The 19,851-nt window shown below is 35.7% G+C and overlaps 1 non-coding gene and 1 pseudogene across 1 annotated transcript; both read right to left on the reverse strand.

The window, feature by feature from the left end:
- Nucleotides 1-7,069: 7,069 nt before the first annotated feature.
- On the reverse strand, nt 7,070-7,172 carry LOC111759687 (U6 spliceosomal RNA). Its single transcript, XR_002793590.1, has one exon. It is a non-coding gene; the product is annotated as a U6 spliceosomal RNA (small nuclear RNA).
- Nucleotides 7,173-15,486: 8,314 nt separating this feature from the next.
- Nucleotides 15,487-16,421, reverse strand: LOC101430217 (olfactory receptor 4F15-like; annotated as a pseudogene).
- Between the last annotated feature and the right edge of the window lie 3,430 nt (nt 16,422-19,851).

Here is a 19,851-nt window from a genome sequence, read left to right on the forward strand (position 1 = left end):
ACCATCCAGGGCAACTCCAAGTCTCAAAGGCGCCTCCACATCTCATCTCTTCCTGCCATTCCCCATACCCATCAGCCACCATGTCCACTTTTCCCACTCCAATGCCACCTTTTCTCTGTGGTCCTTGGATTGGTTGTGTCCATTGCACCTCTATGTCAAGAGGAGGCTCAGATTCCACATGGTTACTGGATGCAATCCTCCTGCTTTCAGTTGTAGGCACTCTAGGCTCCATGGTGTGGTGGTTGTCCTTCTCCAACTCCATCTTAGCTGAGTGAGGTGAGTCCGATAAATCAGATTGTAGGAGCTGGAGTCTGTTGAGGCTCAGGGCCTGGCTATCATATTGTCAGTAAAAAGATTCAATCCCCTAAATATATCTTAAACCCCAATACCAACTACAATTCCAGTAAAGTAGCATGATAGTCTTATGAAAAGAGATCCTCTCTGGGTCCAGTTTCATCACGCAGAAACACCAGCTCCAAAGAAGGGCCATCTGACATGGCAGTGAACCCTATCTGCCATGACCATAGAACCCGTGGGTCCCTTTAGCCCTCAAAGGAACCAATACCTGGGGATTGTATTTACTTTATCTGTCTCTTAGACTCTGCTCAGTTGTGCATAAGGGCAATCCTTCTGACAGCCTCCAGACTCTTTTTTTTTTTTAAAGACTCATAGCCATATAAACTCATTTCTCCTTTCTATTTCCCCCTTACATTAAATCAAACAGCATTTTAAAGTCATTAGCCATAATTCTTATCCACATCTGGGTTCATTTATTCAGTTCCTACATTATTAATTTTCTTTCAATTGGCATTTATATCCTTAGACTACCCTTTTCAGACACAATCCCATTTATAAACCAGCTGCTGCTCACTGTACTGTGTTACCATCAAATCTATCCATCACCACACTTTTACAGACAAGTTACTTAAAACTTCTCCATACATTAAGCATCATTACTCCTTCACAGTCCTCTTCTTATTTCCTAATAATTTATACTCATGTTTTTAACTTCATGCATTTATTCTTTGTACTTAGTTCATATTAGTGAGACCATACAACGTTTGTCCTTTTGTATTTGGCTTACTTCCTTAGGCGTGATATCCTCAAGATTCATCAATGTTATCATGTATGTCTCAATTTCATTTCTTCTTACTGCAGCATAGTACTTCATGGGATACTTTTTTTATCCATTCATGGGTTAATGGACACTTGCATTGTTTCCGTCTTTTGGTAACTGTGAATAGTGCAGCTATGAACATCAGTGTGGAAATGTCTGTTCACATCACAGTTTTCAGTTCTCCTGGATAGATTCTTAGTAGAGAATTGCTGGATCATATGGCAGTTCTGTATTTAGCTTTCTGAGGAACTGCTAAACTGTCTTCCACAGTGGCTGCACCATTTACCAATCCGACCAACAGTGAAGAAGTTTTCCTATTTTTCCACATCCTCTCCAGCACTTGATATTTTCTGGTTTTTAAAAAAATAATGGCAAATATATGTGGTGTGATATGGAATCTCATTGTCGTTTTGATTTGCAAATTTCCCTAATAGCAGTGATACTGAAATTTTTTTCCATGTGATTTTTGGCCATTTGTATTTCTTATTTGGGGAAATTTCTATTTAAACAACTGTGCATTTTTTAATTGGATAGCTTGCTCTTTTACTGCTGAGTTGTATGATCTCTTAATATAAAATGGAAATCAAACCCTTATTGGATATGTGGTTTCCAAATGTTTTCTCCCATTGAGTTGGCTGCCTTTCACCTTCTTGAAGTCTTTGAACATGAAAGTATTTAAGTTGCAGGAGACCTCAATCCATTTTTCCATAATTTCTTTTGGTAATCATGCTTTCAGTGTAAGGTATAAGAATCCACCACCTGCCACCAGGTCTTGAAGATGTTTTCCTGCATTTTCTTCAAGGAGATTTATAGTTCTGGCTTTTATACTTAGATCTCTTATCCATAAGGAGCTAATTTTTGTATAAGGTGTGAGATGAGGTCCTCTTTCTTTCTTTTGGATATGGCTATCCAGTTCTCCCAGCACCATTTGTTGAATAGACTGCTCTGTCCCAGCTGGGTGGGTTTGACAGGTTTATCAAAAATCCCAAGTAGTGAGAGTGGGGGTGGACCCACATCCTGGGGAGGACGAATGCCATCAAATAGAGGGAACTGTATCTCTCGAGAGAAAGGGTGGCTCCCAGGGCATTAGGGCAGTTGAGCAAGTCAGGCCCTGAACACTGTTGTAAGTATCTCTGGACCTGGACGTGGCTCCTCGGGAAATGGAGATTGGCTGTCACTGTGGGCCCCAAGGGGAGGGGAAAATGGATGTTGAATGGATGGAACCAAGGTAAATGTGGGGTAAGAGAGGAGTTTCACGAGAGTACACAAGGATGGATATAAAACATGTAATATTACACAAAAACATATAGGGGACGACAGACTAATAATGTAAACCATAATGTAAAACATAGGATAACTAAAAAATTTAGAAAACTGTATAGCTTACAGTATGGACCACAATGTAAGCACAGATGTCACCTTGTTTGAAAGCTATTGTCTCGGAGTCTGTACATCAGTTTCAGTAAATATGATATGAATAAGTTAAAAGATTATCGCTGTGGAAGGGAAAAGGTTTATGGTGGATGTGTGGGAGTACTGTATATTGTATATATGAATTACTGTGATCTAGGGCTCTTGTGAAGAGAAGCTCAATAATTAGGAAAAAAGAAAAGAAAAAGATAGGAAGTAGAATTTTTCCAAATCAATATGTATTCTATATCTAACCTTTAAACTCATCGTTATATTCCACTAGTAAGGGAACCTGACATTATATTGGGCTTCACTTTTCAGGAAGTTTTGGATCACAGAGTGGTTCAACAATGGCAATGGTGGAATACTGGTATGGGATGTTATTGACTGGCGATATATGGTTGACAGCGAGTTATACAGGGCATGTGTCCAGGGTGCATGGAAATGTTTGGATATACTCATAGTGGAAACAATTAAAAACAACAGCTGGGGGTGTACTGGGTTCCTGGCCAGGTGGGGGCTCTGTTGTGGTCCCTAGGGGAGCAGCAGCAGTCCCCCAGGTGCAACGGTAAGGACCAGGGAGGAGTGAGGGTCCAACAATGAGCCCTGATACTAATGACTATGCTTGTTAGCCTATACACCTGAAATAAGAACAAGGCCTAGAGCAGCACTGTGCCTAAGAGTTCCCTCATGACAGCCTCCGTGTTACTCAAATGTGGCCAGTCTTGAAGCCAAACTCAGCATGTAAATGCAATACCTTCCCCCCAGCATGGGACATGACACCCAGGGATGAGCCTCCCTGGCACCGAGGGATCACTACCAAGTACCAACTGAGGATGCAACTAGAAAATGACCTTAAATTAAAGGTTCAATGTGGACCAGCAGAATATCCCTGTCTACATATAATAACAAGAGTTAAAAAAGCTGTTTGACCTAAAGTAAGAGGGAAATGGAAAAGACAAATTAGTTCATATGGCTATGAGTTTCTAAAAAAAGAGTCTGGAAGTTGTCAGAAGGATTGCTCTTATGCACACCTGAGTAGAGTCTCAGAGACAGATAAAGTAGATACAACCCCAGATATTGGTCTTTTTGAGGGCTAATGAGACCCACAGGTTCTATGATAGTGACAGATGGGGTTCACTGCCATGCCAGTTGGACCTTCTTTGGTGCTGGTGTTTCTGGGTGATGGAGCTGGACTCAGATGGGATCTCTTTTCACAAGACTTTCATGCTACTTTACTGGAATTGTAGTTGGTGCTGGGGCTTAAGATATATCTAGGGGATTTGAATCTCTGGACTGACAATATGATAGCCAGGCCCTGAGCCTCAACAGACTTCAGCTCCTACACTCTGATTTATTGGACTTACTCCACTCAGCTAACATGGAGTTGAAGAATGTCAACCACCACACCATGGAGCCTAGAGTGCCTACAACTGAAAGCAGGAGGATTGCAGCCAATATCCATGTGGAATCTAAACCCCCTCTTGACATAGATGTGGAATGGACTCAACCAAGCCAAGGTCCACAGGAAGGAGGAATACAGTAAGGATCAGAGTGGACTTAATAATATTCTATTCATGAACTATTGTGGTTAATAATCGAGAAAATGTGGCATTGATGTGGAAAAAGTGGCCATGGTGGCTGCTGGGTGCAGGGAATGGGAGGAAGAGAAGAGATGTGGAGGCATTCTCGGGACTTGGAATTGTCCTGGGTGGTGCCCCAGGGACAATTGCCAGATGTTGTATGTCCTCCCATGGCCCACTGGATGGAACGTGGGCAAGTGTGGGCTATGGTGTGGAACACGGGACATAGGGTGCAGCAATGCCCGGAGATGTACTCACCAGACACAATGGATGTGACATGATGATGGGGGAGAGTGTTACTGTGGGGGGAGTGGTGGGGTGGGGGTGGTGGGGGCGAATGCAGACCTCATATTTTTTTTTTATGTAATATCTTTTTAAAAAAATGAATAAATTGAGTAGATTTTGAAAAAAATAAAATAAAGAGATGCAAGTCATCTAAAAAAAAAAAAAAAATCACTTGACCATAGATGTGAGGGTCTGTTTCTGAACATCAGTTCAATTCCATTGGTCTACTCTCTTTCTTTATTCCGGAACCATGCTGTTTTAATCACTATAGCTAGATCATTTGATTTAAAGTTAGGAAGTGAGAGTCCACCAGCTTTCCTTTTTCTTTTTAAGATGTTTGACTATTGTGGCCCTTTTACCTTTCTAAATAAATACAATAATTGTGTTTCCCATTTGTTTAAAAAATGCTGGTAGAATTTTTATTGGAAGTGCATTGAATCTGTATATAAATTTGGATAGAATTGGCTTCTTAATGATATTTAGTCTTCCAATCCATGATGAAATAATGTTTTTCCAATTATTTAGGTGTTTTGTGATTTCTGCTAGCAATGCATTGTAGTTTTCTAAATACAACCGCTTTACATCATTGGTTAAGTTTATTCCTAAATATTTCATTCTTTTAGTCACTATTGTAAATGGAATTTTTTCCTGACTTCCTCCTCAGATTTCACCTTGCTAGTGTATAGAAACACCCCTGATTTTAATGCATTGATCTTGTATTCTAACACACTACTGAAATTGTTTATTATTTCAAGCGGCTTTATTATAGATTTTTCAGGACTTTCTAGGGATAGAATTATATCACCAACAAATAGTGAAAGTTTTGCTTCTTCCTTTCCTATTTGGATGCTTTTATTTCTTTTTCTTGCCTAATTGCTCTGGCTAGGAGTCTTGTTTTCTCACTATCAGTGAGAAAGTTTCAATCTTTCACCATTGAGCACAATGTTAGCTGTGGGCTTTCCACATATGGACTTCATCATGTCTAGAAAGTTTCCTTCCATTCCTGTCTTTTCAAGTATTTTTGTCAAGAAAAGATGCTGTATTTTGTCAAATGCTCATTGGGAAATGGGTCTGTAATTTTCTTTTTTCATCATGTATTTATCTGGCTTTGATATTGGGGTGGTATTGTCTTAATAGAATAAGTTTGGAAGCATGCCTTCTTGTTCAGTTGTTCGGAAGAGATTAAGTAAGATTGGTATTAAATATTTGAATGCTTGGTGAAACCATCTTGTTATGGGTTTTTCATTTTGGGGAGTTTGATGACTGTTTCAGTCTCTTTACTTGTGACTGTTTGTTGATGTCACCTATTTCTTCTATACATCAGTGTAGGTTATTCATATGTCCCTAAGTATTTTCCCATGTCATCTACATTGTCTAGTTTGTTGATATACAATTGTTCACATTAATAGTATGCTCTTATAATCTCTCCTAGTTCTGGAGGGTGAGTGGTAAAGTCCCCATTTTCACTTTTATTTTATTTATTTGCATCTTCTCTCTCTTTTTTTCATGAGTTAGCCAAGGGTTTGTCAATTTTGTCAATCATCTCAAAGAGCTAACTTTTGGTTAGATAATTCTCTCTATTGTTATTTTGTTCTCAATTTCATTTATTTCTGTTCTTATCTTTGTTATTTCATACTTTCTACTTGCTTTGGATTAGTTTGCTCTTCTTTTCTAGTTCCTCCAGCTATGTAGTTAGATCACTGATTTTAGCAATGTCTTCTTTAAAAAAATGTTTTTTTACTATTCTGCATTTTAGCTATCCAGACTGAGGTTTGGGATTTTTATTTATCACCCCATCTCGTTGTTTGCTCTTGCTGTCTGCTCTCTCTCAATATTCATGGTGTGCTTTCTGTGTCTGCTTGTCTTCTCTTCTCCTCTTCTCTTTAGGAGGCACCAGGAAGCAATCCTGGGACCTCCAATGTGGGAGAGAAGCACTCAATAGCTTGAGCCATCTCAGCTCCCTGGTTTGTTATGTCTCTCTTCTTTGTCCCTTTGTTTGTACTGGCTTGCCACACAGGCCAGCTTACCATGCAGGCCAGCTCACCTTTATCAGGAGGTCCCAGAAAACAAATCTGGGACCTCCCATATGGTAAACGGGAGCCCAATTGTTTGAGCCATATCTGCTTCTCTCTTCTTATTTAATGTAAGCATTGAGGGCTATACGTTTCCATTTAGCACTGTCTTTGCTGCATCCTGTAAGTTGTGATATGTTGTGTTCTGCTTTTCATTGATCCCCAGATATTTATTGATTTATCACACAATTTCTTCTTTGACCCACTGATAATTTAGGAGTGTGTTGTTTAATCTCCATATAATTGTGAATATTCCCTCTTTCTGCCTCTTTTAGATTTCAAGTTTTATTCCATTATGATCAGAGAAAGTGCTTTGTATAATTTTGATCTTAAATTGCATTTCTTGAGATCTGCTTTGTGACCCAACATATGGTCAGTCCTGGAGAAAGATCCATGAGCACTTGAGAAGAATATGTATCTTGCCGTTTGGGGTGGGGGGAGTTCTGTATATGTCTATTAGGTGTAGTTCATTTATCATAAATTCAATCTATCTGTTTCTTTATTGATCCTTTACCTAGATGCTCCATCCAATACTGAGAGTGGTGTGTTATTGTAAAAACTTTAATTTCTTCTTTTAATTTCACCAGTGTTTGCCTCATGTAAAAAATACGGAATGCTTCATGAATTTGCACATCATCCTTGTATATGAGTCTTTCTAATCTTCTCTGTATCATTCCAATTTTAGTATATTTGCTGCTGAAGCCAGCACCATTAATATATAATTTTTAATCAACTTATATAGCAATATATAATGATATAATATGCAGCTATTCTAACAAAACTTGCAGAGGATAGTTAATAGTATTATTCTGTATGAGTAAATAAAAACATCATAAACAACAAATGCCAAATTTTTGAGTTATTAATCAAATAAAATGTGATTATAGGTGTCTTTAACATCCTGACATCCTTGACTTTGCATTTCAGAAATCTTTTAAGATAATTAGCATTCATTAAATAAAATATAGATTTTCAAATAGAAAAAGACACATTAAGAGGTACAGCATGCTACATTAAGAAATACCATCAACAAATTGAAGTAAAACGAAGTAAAATTTTACTAGTAGAAGAAAAATTCTTTGCTTGGCAAAAATTAAAGCTTTCAGTATAGAAAGAAATTCCATCAAGGGTCCATCCTGAGGTGAAAACTTTATATTTCTAATATTTCCAATATTATATATATTATATATAAATATATATATATTACATATATATGGTGTGTGTGTGTATATATATATGAAAGGTGAGATGAAAACAGGAGAAATGTGAAATAGAATTAAGCAAATAAGAGGTCAGAAGAGAGACTAGAAGGCAAGTCTTTTCTATGAGCAATGGATTTATTTACAACTCTGCTTAAACTCCTTCAATGACTTCTACATATTTTTAACAAAAGTTAAGACTCTATAGGTAAGTGATCTGACACTCCTATGTTCCCTGTCTCAAATCTTGCCTCTTCCTTAATTCCACAGTCTTCCAAGTATCATTAACTACTTTTTAAATGTTATTTGGTTATTTGGTTGTTTTTTTATGCCTGAATCTGTGTGCATTCTTTAAGTTCTGGTGATGACTTCTAATTTTACAAGTCACAGTTCATGTACTACTTCCAGAAAAACAGCTTCCTCCTTCTTCTGGCATGCATTAAGCTTATTATTTTTGTATTCTCAAGCCATGTTGTGAAAACAAGTGCCATAATATGCATACTATTTATAATTGACAAAACTTTCCATTCCTTCCTGGATCGTGTGATGATCCAGACACAAAATTCCTCCATGAATATGGATATAATCCAGATTATAGAAAAACACATGGGGCCTGAATCAAAGATTCTAAGTTATCCGTGCTCAAAGTTAGCACAAGAAAGTATTCAATAATCATCTGTTCAATTGTATTGAGAGAGAAAATCTTATATTACTGGCATTTCTGCAGATCACCAAATTTGGTTTCACCTTACCCACTTACCTGACCTAAAAAGAAGAGTAAAGGATATCAGAAAGAAATACTCATCTATGCTTAGATTATGTGAAAAAACATTTCCATTCTGATGAACTGTTGTTATTCTTTGGACATAACTAGAGGAAATAATTCGTGCTCCAGCACTAACATTAGTTCTCAGTGTCCACTTGAAGCCTCAGTGACTGAATAGTCCTCAGTATATTTATCTTCAAAATACTACTGTAGAACTTCCATGGCCTAAAGAAGAAAGGAGTATTAGAATTTTGGTTCATACTGAAATTTAGGTAAAAGAAAAGAAAACAAGCAAACAAAAAACACATTTGCAATAAAGAAAATCAGATAAATCTCTTTAAGTAGAATCAGTGTATTTGTTGAGCGAGTGTCATTTTTTACATTCCATACCTTTAGAACTAAATCAGTGAAGTCAAAATAGCTATTTAGAAAAACACATTAAATAATTGCAGTTTAAAATTCTGCTGTAAATGATACTCATGTAAATGCCTTAAGAAACTGCACAATCATTCTCATTTTGATTAAGTCTAAGATGAAATATGATGTCACCCTGCTAAATGTGGAGCAAACACTCAAACCCAAATCTGTATGATTTCAAAGACCATTTCATCTATCACTGTAAAATACAAACTCTCTTTCAAATCAATTATAGCATATTAATAAGGGTTCCCAGTTCAATGTGACTTTGACCTTCACAATCACTGTGCAAAATATATGTCGTAATTATAACAACACCATAGGTTAAAGAACAATACATTTGTATTTAATAGTTTAGAAATGAGAACCTGTAGCATGTGACTCACATAAAGTAAGTGACAGAGACTAGAATTCATATAACCATTAGATTCAGCCCTGATGTCAGACCAAATAAATGTTAGGGGGCTGCTCGGTAAAGAAATTTAAACAAATGAAAAATCCAACCTCACACACCTTCTCCACAAGCTTTAAAAGTTATAATAAGGATTCCTTCAAGATGCATAGTTTTATTTATTTATTTATTTTAATTATAAAATACCCAAAATAAATCACATTTATTAATATATTCAATCAGAATTGTCTTTAAGTATTGGGAAAATGTCACGTTATGTGAAGGACCAAAGTGTTCTAAAATTCTAATTTTCACTTGAAACACAAATTTTATCATTAGCAGATAAATGTGTCAGTTGTTTTCATTACATTCATTTTTGAGAAAATGTCTGTCAGATAGATTCTGTCTGTAAAAGCTCCTATTTTATTCCTGACATTGGTACTTTGTTTTTACTCTCTGTCCTTACTAAGTTTTTTTCTATTAATAAATTGTTAAGTTGTATGTTTACAGAACAATCATGTATAAAATATAGGATTCCCATATACCATCCAACCAACAGCAATTTATACTGGTGTGGGATATTTTTTACAATTGATGATAGCATAGATTTGTAATAGTAATATTAGTAATGGCCCATGATTTAACGTAGGGTTCACTGTGTAGTGTAGTTGCATGGATATTTTAAAAGCTTATATGGTAACACAAAAAAGTAATTATCTTTTTTTAAATTTATTATTATTTTTTATTTCTCTCCCCTTCCCCTTTCCCCCATCCCCCTGCCCCAGTTGTCTGTTCTCTGTGTCCATTTACTATATGTTCTTTGTCTGCTTCTGTTGTTGTCAGCGGCATGGGTATCTGTGTTTCTTTTTTTTTTTTAAAGTAAATTTCTTTTGTTATTGTAATCTTTTTTAAAGATTTATTTATTTATATCTCTCCCCTTCCCTCCCGGCCCCAGCTGTCTGTTCTGTGTCCATTCGATGCGTGTTCTTCTTTGTCTGCTTCTCTTGTCAGTGGTATGGGAATCTGTGTTTCTTTTTGTTGCATCATCTTGTGTCAGCTCTCCATGTGTGTGGCACCATTCTTGGGCAGGCTGCACTTTCTTTCATGCTGGGCTGCTCTCCTTATGGGGTGCACTCCTTGCGCGGGGAACATCCCTTCATGGCAGGGCACTCCTTGTGTGCATCAGCACTGCACGTGGACCAGCTCCACACGGGTCAAAGGAGGCCCGGGGTTTGAACCATGGACTTCCCATGTGGTAGACAGCCACCCTATCCACTTGGCCAAGTCCACGTCCCACAAAAAAGTTTTTCAAAATGCATAGTTTTAGATGAAATAGAAATTCAAACTTGATTGTTGTTAATGAAATTGCTATAGGTCACTTTCAGCGTTCTAAATATTAAGCCAAGTTCTTCATAAAGTCTAAAAAGGAGTTTAGGAGAGGCTAAGAAATTATGTGACAATTGTTTAAAATGGAGAAGGCAAAAATAGGATACAAATTTAAGTGGAACTTTAAAATTATGTGCATTCACAAGAATGAGCTTTGCTGGTCATAAAACAGGCTATCAAAAGTAATTGAAATCTGTTTAAAAGCTAAATTCATAATACATATACAGTGATGAGAAAGAATAGAGCCTAGATATTTCACCTTCAAAGAAATGATGACCATGTAACAACTGCACTAGTAGAGAGTGAGCTTCTGTCACTAGAAATTAAAGTGAAAATGACAGTCATCCCTCAGATGTGCCAAAAGATAAATTTATACTAGATAATAGTTTCATACAGAAGGGTTTCTAACTCATTAATATGTCTTCTTTTGAAACCTAATTTTGAATACACGTTCAATGTTGAAAAAGGATTTGGAAATCAAAAGTATTTATACATTATTCATTATTTTTGGGTCACAAGTATACCTCAACATTCACTGATTTAAATATTACTTTGTTAAACTTTTCTTTCATTTTCTAGCTTCCCAAAAGTATTCATGATTAAATATTTTCATTTGAAACTATTGAAATGGTTGATGCACATAAACCATGACCCTTGTTTAACACAAAGATGGTAACTGAATATATACTGAGGAATGTGTTTTGTGGCTTTTCTAATAGACTAAGCCTTGTGAAATTGAGAAATCAGAGAAACAAGACATTAACTCTAAGATTTGATGTCTATGATATGAAATCCTCCTGTATGAATAGTCCTCAGAATCATAAATAGGACCTGAAGTATGGGTATAGATAATTCTGAAAAACAAAGTCTACTAAGAAAATATTTAAACCTAAGTAAATTCCATTCTAAGAAACAATAAACATAGAAGGAAGATGTGCAAGTTATTAATACATCCAGTTATAACTTGGAAAGACAGGAGCCGAATTTATCAAGAGAGACATTCAGAAATTAAGTAGCACATATCTTTTTACAAAGCTATCATCTGTCGCCTAAATCAAAGAGTCACTGACCCCCTCACACTTATGGTCCTCTTGCACCTCAGGAATGCCTTGACTTGAAGAGGTGTTTTCTACAATGAAAACTGGTGCTTTTTTTCTATGGTAACTGGTGTGTATTATAAAAATAACTTCTAGAGTCTGGTTTGATAATGTATATATCCTTTAAATTAATCAATATAATTTTACATTTCAAATTAATTTCATGTTGCTGTACTTAATTTGTTATGACATTAATAATATTTCATTATGTAAATATACCAACATTTATTCATTATGTACATATAAAATTCAATGTCAATTCCATTCTTCTGAAGGTATCCTCATATACATATGTAGGAATTTAGGTATGTATATATGAGTGAAATTGTTGGGTCATCAACTTATGAATGTGACCTTTAAGTTATAGATAATTGTTGTCCAAAGTTATTACATTAATACGCCATTCCTTGAAATATGTATAAAAAATTCACTTGACTCACAAGAAGTTGTTCAGAAAATTTAATTTTGCATCATTCTCTTTAGATTAACTCAGAATAAACTCCACTGAATAGAAAAAATAAAACAGACTCATGGTGTTTGAATTTATTATTCTTTTACTTTGTGATTCATATTATTCCAGGCCTTTCTCTGATATACTCTTTATTTTTATTTGATCACCATATTTTGCAACAGCTTCATTGTCCTCTAAATCATCAATGACCTCAGTGTACACTTCTACTTCTTCTTGTAAGCCAATCCTTCTTTCAATGACTTTTGCATTTCCTTGGTGACTAAAATGATTAAAAACTTACTCAAGGAAAAAATGTCTTTGGAAGTTGCATATACCAGATTTTCTTTGGGTATATTTGGAGTGGATAAGATGAGGCTACTTGTGTCAATAGCATCCAATCATTAGGTGGCCATCTGCAAGGTACCGAATCATCAAGAAATATGCACTGGATTTCTTTATATCATGCATCATTAGCTTTATGCTTTCAAATAATCGAAATAATTATGTTTGTAAAGCTGCCCATCTGTGGATACAGGGAATTTATATTTCCATTTTTCAATTTTGATAATTTTTATGGATCTGTATTTTCAGTTCAACAATCTTTTCTTATACTGTGTCTAGTATGCCTTTAAGTCTGTCTTAAATTTATATTTCATATTTTTCAGTTATGAAATATTACCTGGATATTTCTTCAACTTGTCATTTTGCTGTTAAACCTCTTCCCAGTTTCTTCCATTTGTTCATCTTTTCTCTTAATGTCTTTTGTTTATTTTAAATTTGCTGATTTCAAAAATGGATCATTTGCGATTTGCTACTGTTAATTATTTTCCTCTTTCTCCTCAGCTTGAAAGACCAAAGATTATAATTTTGTCCCTCAGAATTTTTGAGCTTAGAATTTTAGCCTTCTTCTCTACTCTTCTAACAGTTTCAGAAATATGGCATAATTCTCAAGTAGAAAACCAGTTTTATGTTTATACATGATAATTTAAAGCAGAAAACTAAAATCCATTACAAATATACATAGCAAGCAGTAAAATAATCATGAACTTGAAATATCAAGTTTCACTGATATATTATTAAGGAAGAATTTTGAATGACAGATATTGAGACCAGAGAGTTATCTCAAGGTTGAGCAGTAAATTTCACCCAATTTTCTAGTTATAAGGCAAATATAACCAAAATTGCTTTCACAATTTATGTGGATGATATCCTGTACATCATATAATCAAATATGGAAAATATGTCATGAAAGAGAAGAGATACACAACATGGTAGAGAAAGAGAGTACACGATTGGCAGTATAGTAGTTGAATATTAATAAAACCATGAGGTTGTTGATGTGGGAGGAGAGGAGGCAGGGTAGGGTGCAAGGTATATGGGAACCTCTTATACTTTTTAATGTAACATTTTTTTGTGATCTATGTATCTTTTAAAAAAAACAACAAAAATATGCAAAAACAAAAAGCAAAAAAACATACAAAACACAGTAGTAATCCTAAAGAGGCTAACAGAGAAAGGATATAAAGTATCTGAAAAGAAAGCTCAAATAATACAAACTTATGTTAAATACCTTGGGTTTGAATTATTAAAAGGAAAACAAGCCCTTCTACCCTGCAGAAAGGAATGTTATGGTGACTGCTGGGGCCCAAAGACAGAAAGGAAGTTACAGGATTCCTAAGTATGGCTGGCTTTTGCAGGTTCCAGATACCAAATTTTGGGCTCATTGCTAAACCTCTATGTGAAGCCTTAAAGGGGGAAAAAAAGTTCATTTAGAATGGATTCTGGAATATTCCCTGGCATTTCAAGAACTTAAAGATAAGATCCTCTCAGCCCCCTCCCTAGGATTCCCCAAACAAGTGAAAGAATTTGCACAGGCATTGCACTGGGAGTATTAAAACAAGAATTTGGAGGAAACATCTGGGCGGTTCACTTATCAAGGCAATTTGACTCTGTTCACCAAGTATGGCCAGCTTGTTTGCAAGCTGTAGCTGCCGCCTGTTATCTTTTCCAGGAAGCAAAGGAGTTTACATTGGGCTTCCCCATTTGAGTTTTCACCCCATATTCCATTCTTTAAAAAAAATAAATAAATAAGACCATGAAATAATCAGGTGAAAATCTGAAATCTAGTTCAAAGAATATTCATTAATTGATTGATTCATAAATATTCATTGACAATTTCCATAGATAACAGGGTATAGAGCTTGAGTCAATTAGAAAGGAGACAGTACTAGCAAACATAAGAGCAGTAGACATAGGTCAAAAGCCAGAAGCACACTGTCTCTGCAGCTCTCCCTCTTATTTCTTCTCTTACTATTAGTCAAGCTACCATTAGTACAAATCCCTATCAATCTTCCATTTCTTCATCTGCTACTGCTCTGTTCTTCCTTCCTCCAAGTTTTAAGTTCCTCTCTTAAAAATATTTTTCTTTCAGAAAAAAATATATACATTGATGCATGGGTTTAAACAAAAGGAGAGTTGTGTATTTTCTAGTGCTTTCTAAGTTTGGGTACAGTGCTTCTATGTTAATTAATTTGAATCCATTCTCTCTGATACCTGAGGCCATACTTAGAACAGATTTGAAGTCTGTAATCTAGACATTTTATAACTATTCCCTTGGGAATATTTACTAGGGTCTGTAATGCAGTTAGAAAAAGCTTTTCAGATAGAAATTCAATGTGATAATCCAATGTAACATCATAATAAATTTATTCCAATAGTTACAAAATGTTGAAATTAGATGAAACATACATGAATGATATGTATGATCTTTTGGAATACATACTTGGAGAAATTGTCAATATAAATGATGAGTTACTGAACAAAAATTAATAAATCAGCATGAAACATAAGCATTTTTTTCCATGAAACAATGAAGAGCTAATTTATCTTTTTATATAGAATGTTTTCCAATCCACTAAGAGGAAAATGTCAACTCCAATATTGTTCTGAGACCAAAGTATTTTGGTCTGTTAATCCTTTTTGAGAGGATCAATGGATTACTAAATACATAACTCACAAAATACCATGCTATTCCTCTATCTTATGTCCTAATGTACATTAAAATAACCTGGAAAAGAGCAATCAAATATGAAACCATGTAAGTCATTACTCACTTTAGTTAGAATTATCCAAGATATTTAATTTCATAAATTAGAAAAATTACCATACTAATCTAATATGATGTTCTGTGCTTTAAACACCTTGAGTGTCTTCGGGGGTGAACTCCAATTTGAATATATTAATTATTCAGGAGTTTGTCTTACTTGAAGTGCTTGGAATATACACAATTCAGCATATGTTCATAGTAGTTATTTAGGAAACCTTCAAAATTGGGAGTTGGCTACTCAATTTCTTCATTGCCATCATCATGTCCTTGTTCCTCAATGTGTAAATGGCAGAATTCAGGATGGGTGTGATCATAGAGCCCAAATAGCAAGAAACTTATCCACTGAAACTGTAGGAAATGGCCACATATAGATAAAGATGCATGGTCCAAAGAACAAAATCACCACAAATACATGAGCTGATAGAGTAGAGAGGGCCTTGGACAAGCCAGCTGAAGAGCATTTCCACACACTAAGCAGGATCAAGATATAGGAGATAATCAATAAGAAGAAAGTGCCCATGGAAATGAACCCACTGTTGGCAGTAACCATGAGCTCCAAGGTGTCAGTGTCTGTGCAGGCAAGTTTGATAAACCAAAGAAGATCACAATAAAAACTGTCTATCTCATTAGGGCCACAAAAAGGTAAAATGGACAACAAATGCTAACTGGGCCTCAAAGTGAATTAGACCAATCACCCAAGCAACAGATAGAAGCAAAATGCATATCTGTGGGCTCATGATAGTCAAGTAGTGGAGGGGCTTACAAATGGCAAATAACAGTCCAAGGCCATGGCAATAAGCAGCAGCATCTCAGATCCACCCAGGGCAAGGAGGACAAATATCTGCAGGATGCACCCCAGGAGAGATATGGTTTTGCACCTAGAATACAAGTCAGAAATCATCTTTGGAACTGATACATTAGAAAGGCACAAATCAATGAATGAGAAGTCTGCTAACAAGAACTACATGGGAATATGGAAATGAGGATCAAAGCTCACTGTAAACACAACTAGAAGATTTCCTAGAAAAATTGATACATACAAAATGGTAGATAAGGCAAGGAGGAAATGCTGCTCTGCTCTATAGGAAGAAAGTCCCAAGAATACTAATTCAGACACCTCAGAGTAATTTGCTTCATACATTGGGATTGTGTTATCTGTGGAAGGAACAAAAAAAAAAATAGTAATTTTAAAGGGATGCACCACATATCTGAAGTGAAAAATATTTGCAGAACAGAATCAGTACAATTATTTTGTGTACATATGTGAAACCATCTTAAAGAACAATGAACAAGCTTTTTAGAATTATTGATTTGGTAAAATGTGATAATAGACAACTTAAACTTCTAACAAAATTATATTTGCAATTTTAATGCATGTAAACTTATTAATATTTATTAATAACATGTATGGATTTTCATATAAAAAGTATACATTCAAAGTGGACAGTATGTTACAGTAAGAAATAATACACAAGCCTGAAAAAAATGGAATGAAGATGTGCTAACAGGGAAATAATTCACTTCTGAACAAAACTGAAATCTATCAAAATAGAAAATTCTGATACAGTAGAAGACCCAGTATATAAATTGAATGATTGATTTCTTAGTTAGTTAAGGATGGGGCTGATAAAAAAAAAAAGAAAAGGGAAGAAGGAGACCAAAATAAAATACAAATGAGAAGACAAAAATAAGCAAATAATTTGGAGGTTAAAAGAAAGGATGAAAGGCATACTGTGTGAGTTACCATACAAACTTCTTTAAACTCCATCAATGACCTCTACATCTTCAGAACAGAATTCAACACTACATAGTATAGGTAAACTGACCCCAGTCTACTTTCCCACTTCACACCTATCTCCTCCTCCCATAATGCCTAAGTATCATCAACTACTTAGGAAATGCAATATTCGTTTTATGGTTTGACTGAACCTAGTCATGCATTTTTTTGTTCTTCTGAATGCCCATATTTTATGTCACAAATCATGCACTACTTTCTCAAAAAGAGCTTCTTCTTTTTTCCAATCTTTTTTGGCCTTATTCTAAAAAGCTCTCAAGACAAGGTCTTCAGACAAGTATCATAAAATTAATGACACCTCTTTGTAATATACAATTGACTATCCTGCATATAACTCCTACTGTATTTATGAGTTTCATAAGGACCAAATTAGCATTTTATTTCCAAGTTCTAGAAAAATAGGAAATGGTTAATAAGTATATAGATGAATCAAGGGATGATTAACAGATGATAATGCTTCCTTATGATTTTGACAATGTTCATAGAATAGAAAATTAGATTTTAATTTTAAAAATTTAGGGACTTGACAAAGTGAATGAATACCTCACAAACTGCCTTTCAGTTACTCTAAAACCAAAAAAGTAAATCCAAAAATTTATGGGAGGGTCATTCAAAGAAGAATATGCATCCAGAATTTACTTTTGAGGAGCACATATGTAGTTTTTAAAAGATTTATTTTGAATAGCAAATAGTGGCTAATAGCATTTCCCACTGAATAACGTGCAGCAGTAAGTTAGAAAAGAGAGAAAGGTAATCATCGTGTAGACACCTTGAATTCCACTCTCCTATCTCAGAGCCCACTGGATAATTTCATATGCCCTTGATGTGTATAGGGACAAGGGGAAACACGGTTGGACTTGGGTATTTGTTAGCTGTATTGCATCCAAGAACCACACCATCTCACAGAGCTCAATTCCAACCTTTATCAGATATGTATTTATTAAATTGTTGGAGAAAATGCAGCGCTTACTGGGACATGGAGACTGATTGACTATAGAAAAAGAAAGATTTATTGAGAAGCTTTCCCAATGGAAGGGGTCTGGAGAACATACTTCAGCCCCCACCCCCCCCACCAGCATGTGTGGGGGTCTGAAGAGAGACTTCAGCTCACTCCTGGAAGGGGGGCACTTGAATTTATACAGAACTTTCCTAGGCGGGGAAATGATAGTTGGTGGGAGGGGGTTGAGTGTCCAAGTGAAGTGCAGGGACCAATGGGAAGCGCTTAGAGGTGGAACTTTTCCTGATAGTGACCAGAAGCTAGTGGGTTAGGGAGTTATGGTTTCTTGGAATGCTGCAAGAGCAGATGTTTCTTTGTTTTGTAGGAATTTTATCTCCATCTGATATGTAGGTAGGGAAAGTTTCCATTTCCCTTTACTCCTGTGGTTTCTTTATTTAACCTGTGGGGAAGTACCATGCCCTTGGGCATGTAGGCTTATGGGGGATGGGGTTAGCCTTTCCCCGGTGCATATCAGGAGAAACTGAGCTACAGCTTGTCAATTATTGCAAACCTCTAACTTAAATAATATCCACTTTTCCCCCAGAGTTCTTTCTTACAGAGCCCACTTCATTTACTTTCAGATACTTCCACAAAAAGTGTAATTCTTATTTGCTTTTTTACTTCCTCACCAAACACTGTTCAGTACCACAGGAAAATATGGCTGTTGAGACACTGAAAATAATTAACTTATCTAAAAAAGGAAGTATATTCATATAATCCTCCCCCACCCCACCCCCACCGAGAATTATTTGCTAGACCTGAGGTGTCTTTAGTTTAATATCCCTTGACCTCCTTCTCCCTTTTCTATATCTGCTCATCTACTAAGCATGAAACCTGGAATAACTCTACAGTCACTCTTAAATTACCCTTCATTTTGAAAGACAATACAATAATATTGACTCTGGTATAGAAACTGAAGTATTCTGCTGAAACCCCTTCAACAAATATCTTATGAGCAACCCACTGAAACCATCTAAATCAAATGTGTAGGAAGTAGAAAGAAACAATTTTAGATCCAATGAGTTTTCAAGCACCTTTAAGGCACAGTCCAATGAAGTCAACATCATAATCAATTGTCCATGTTCTTCTAACTTCTCCTGGAAATGTTATGCCCATGCTCAAATTGTCCACATGAATTAGATATACAAAAGAATTCACAATGGGGAGTGAATGTGACTCCAGAGGTTGAGCTCCCCACTCTCACATGAAAGGTCTGTGTTTGGTTCCCTGTGCCTCCTGAAAAAAAAAAAAAAAAAAAAAGCCAAGCTAAGCAATCAAAACAACCAATTCAGGGAAGTTGATGTGGCTCAGCGGTTGAGCTCTGTCTTCAATTCCCCAATCCCATTAACTCAAAAAAAATTAAAATTCATGGGGTCTAAATCAGAAGTTCTAAATTCCCCCTGCTGAATATTAGCACCAAAAGGTTGCCAATAAATATCTGCTCAATTGGACAAGAGGGGAAAAAACCTTATATTACTGGCATTTCTGCAGATTTCCAAACTGAGTTTCAACTTACCAAATTACTAGACCTACCTAAAAAGAGGAGAAAAGGATATCAGAAAGAAATAATTCAACTATGCCTAGAGCACATAAAAAATGTTTCCATTCCTATGCCTTATTGTTATTATTTGGACATAAGTAGAGAAAATAATTCATGCTACAGTACTAACATCAGTTTCAGTGTTCAGTTGAAACCTAAGTGACCTAATAGTGACTAATAGTTCTTAGTATATTTATCTTGGGAATACTGCTTTGGAATCCCCATAGCCTGAAGAAGAA

The sequence above is a fragment of the Dasypus novemcinctus genome, chromosome 3 (assembly GCF_030445035.2).
Source record: "Dasypus novemcinctus isolate mDasNov1 chromosome 3, mDasNov1.1.hap2, whole genome shotgun sequence".
Classification (NCBI taxonomy): Eukaryota; Metazoa; Chordata; class Mammalia; order Cingulata; family Dasypodidae; genus Dasypus; species Dasypus novemcinctus.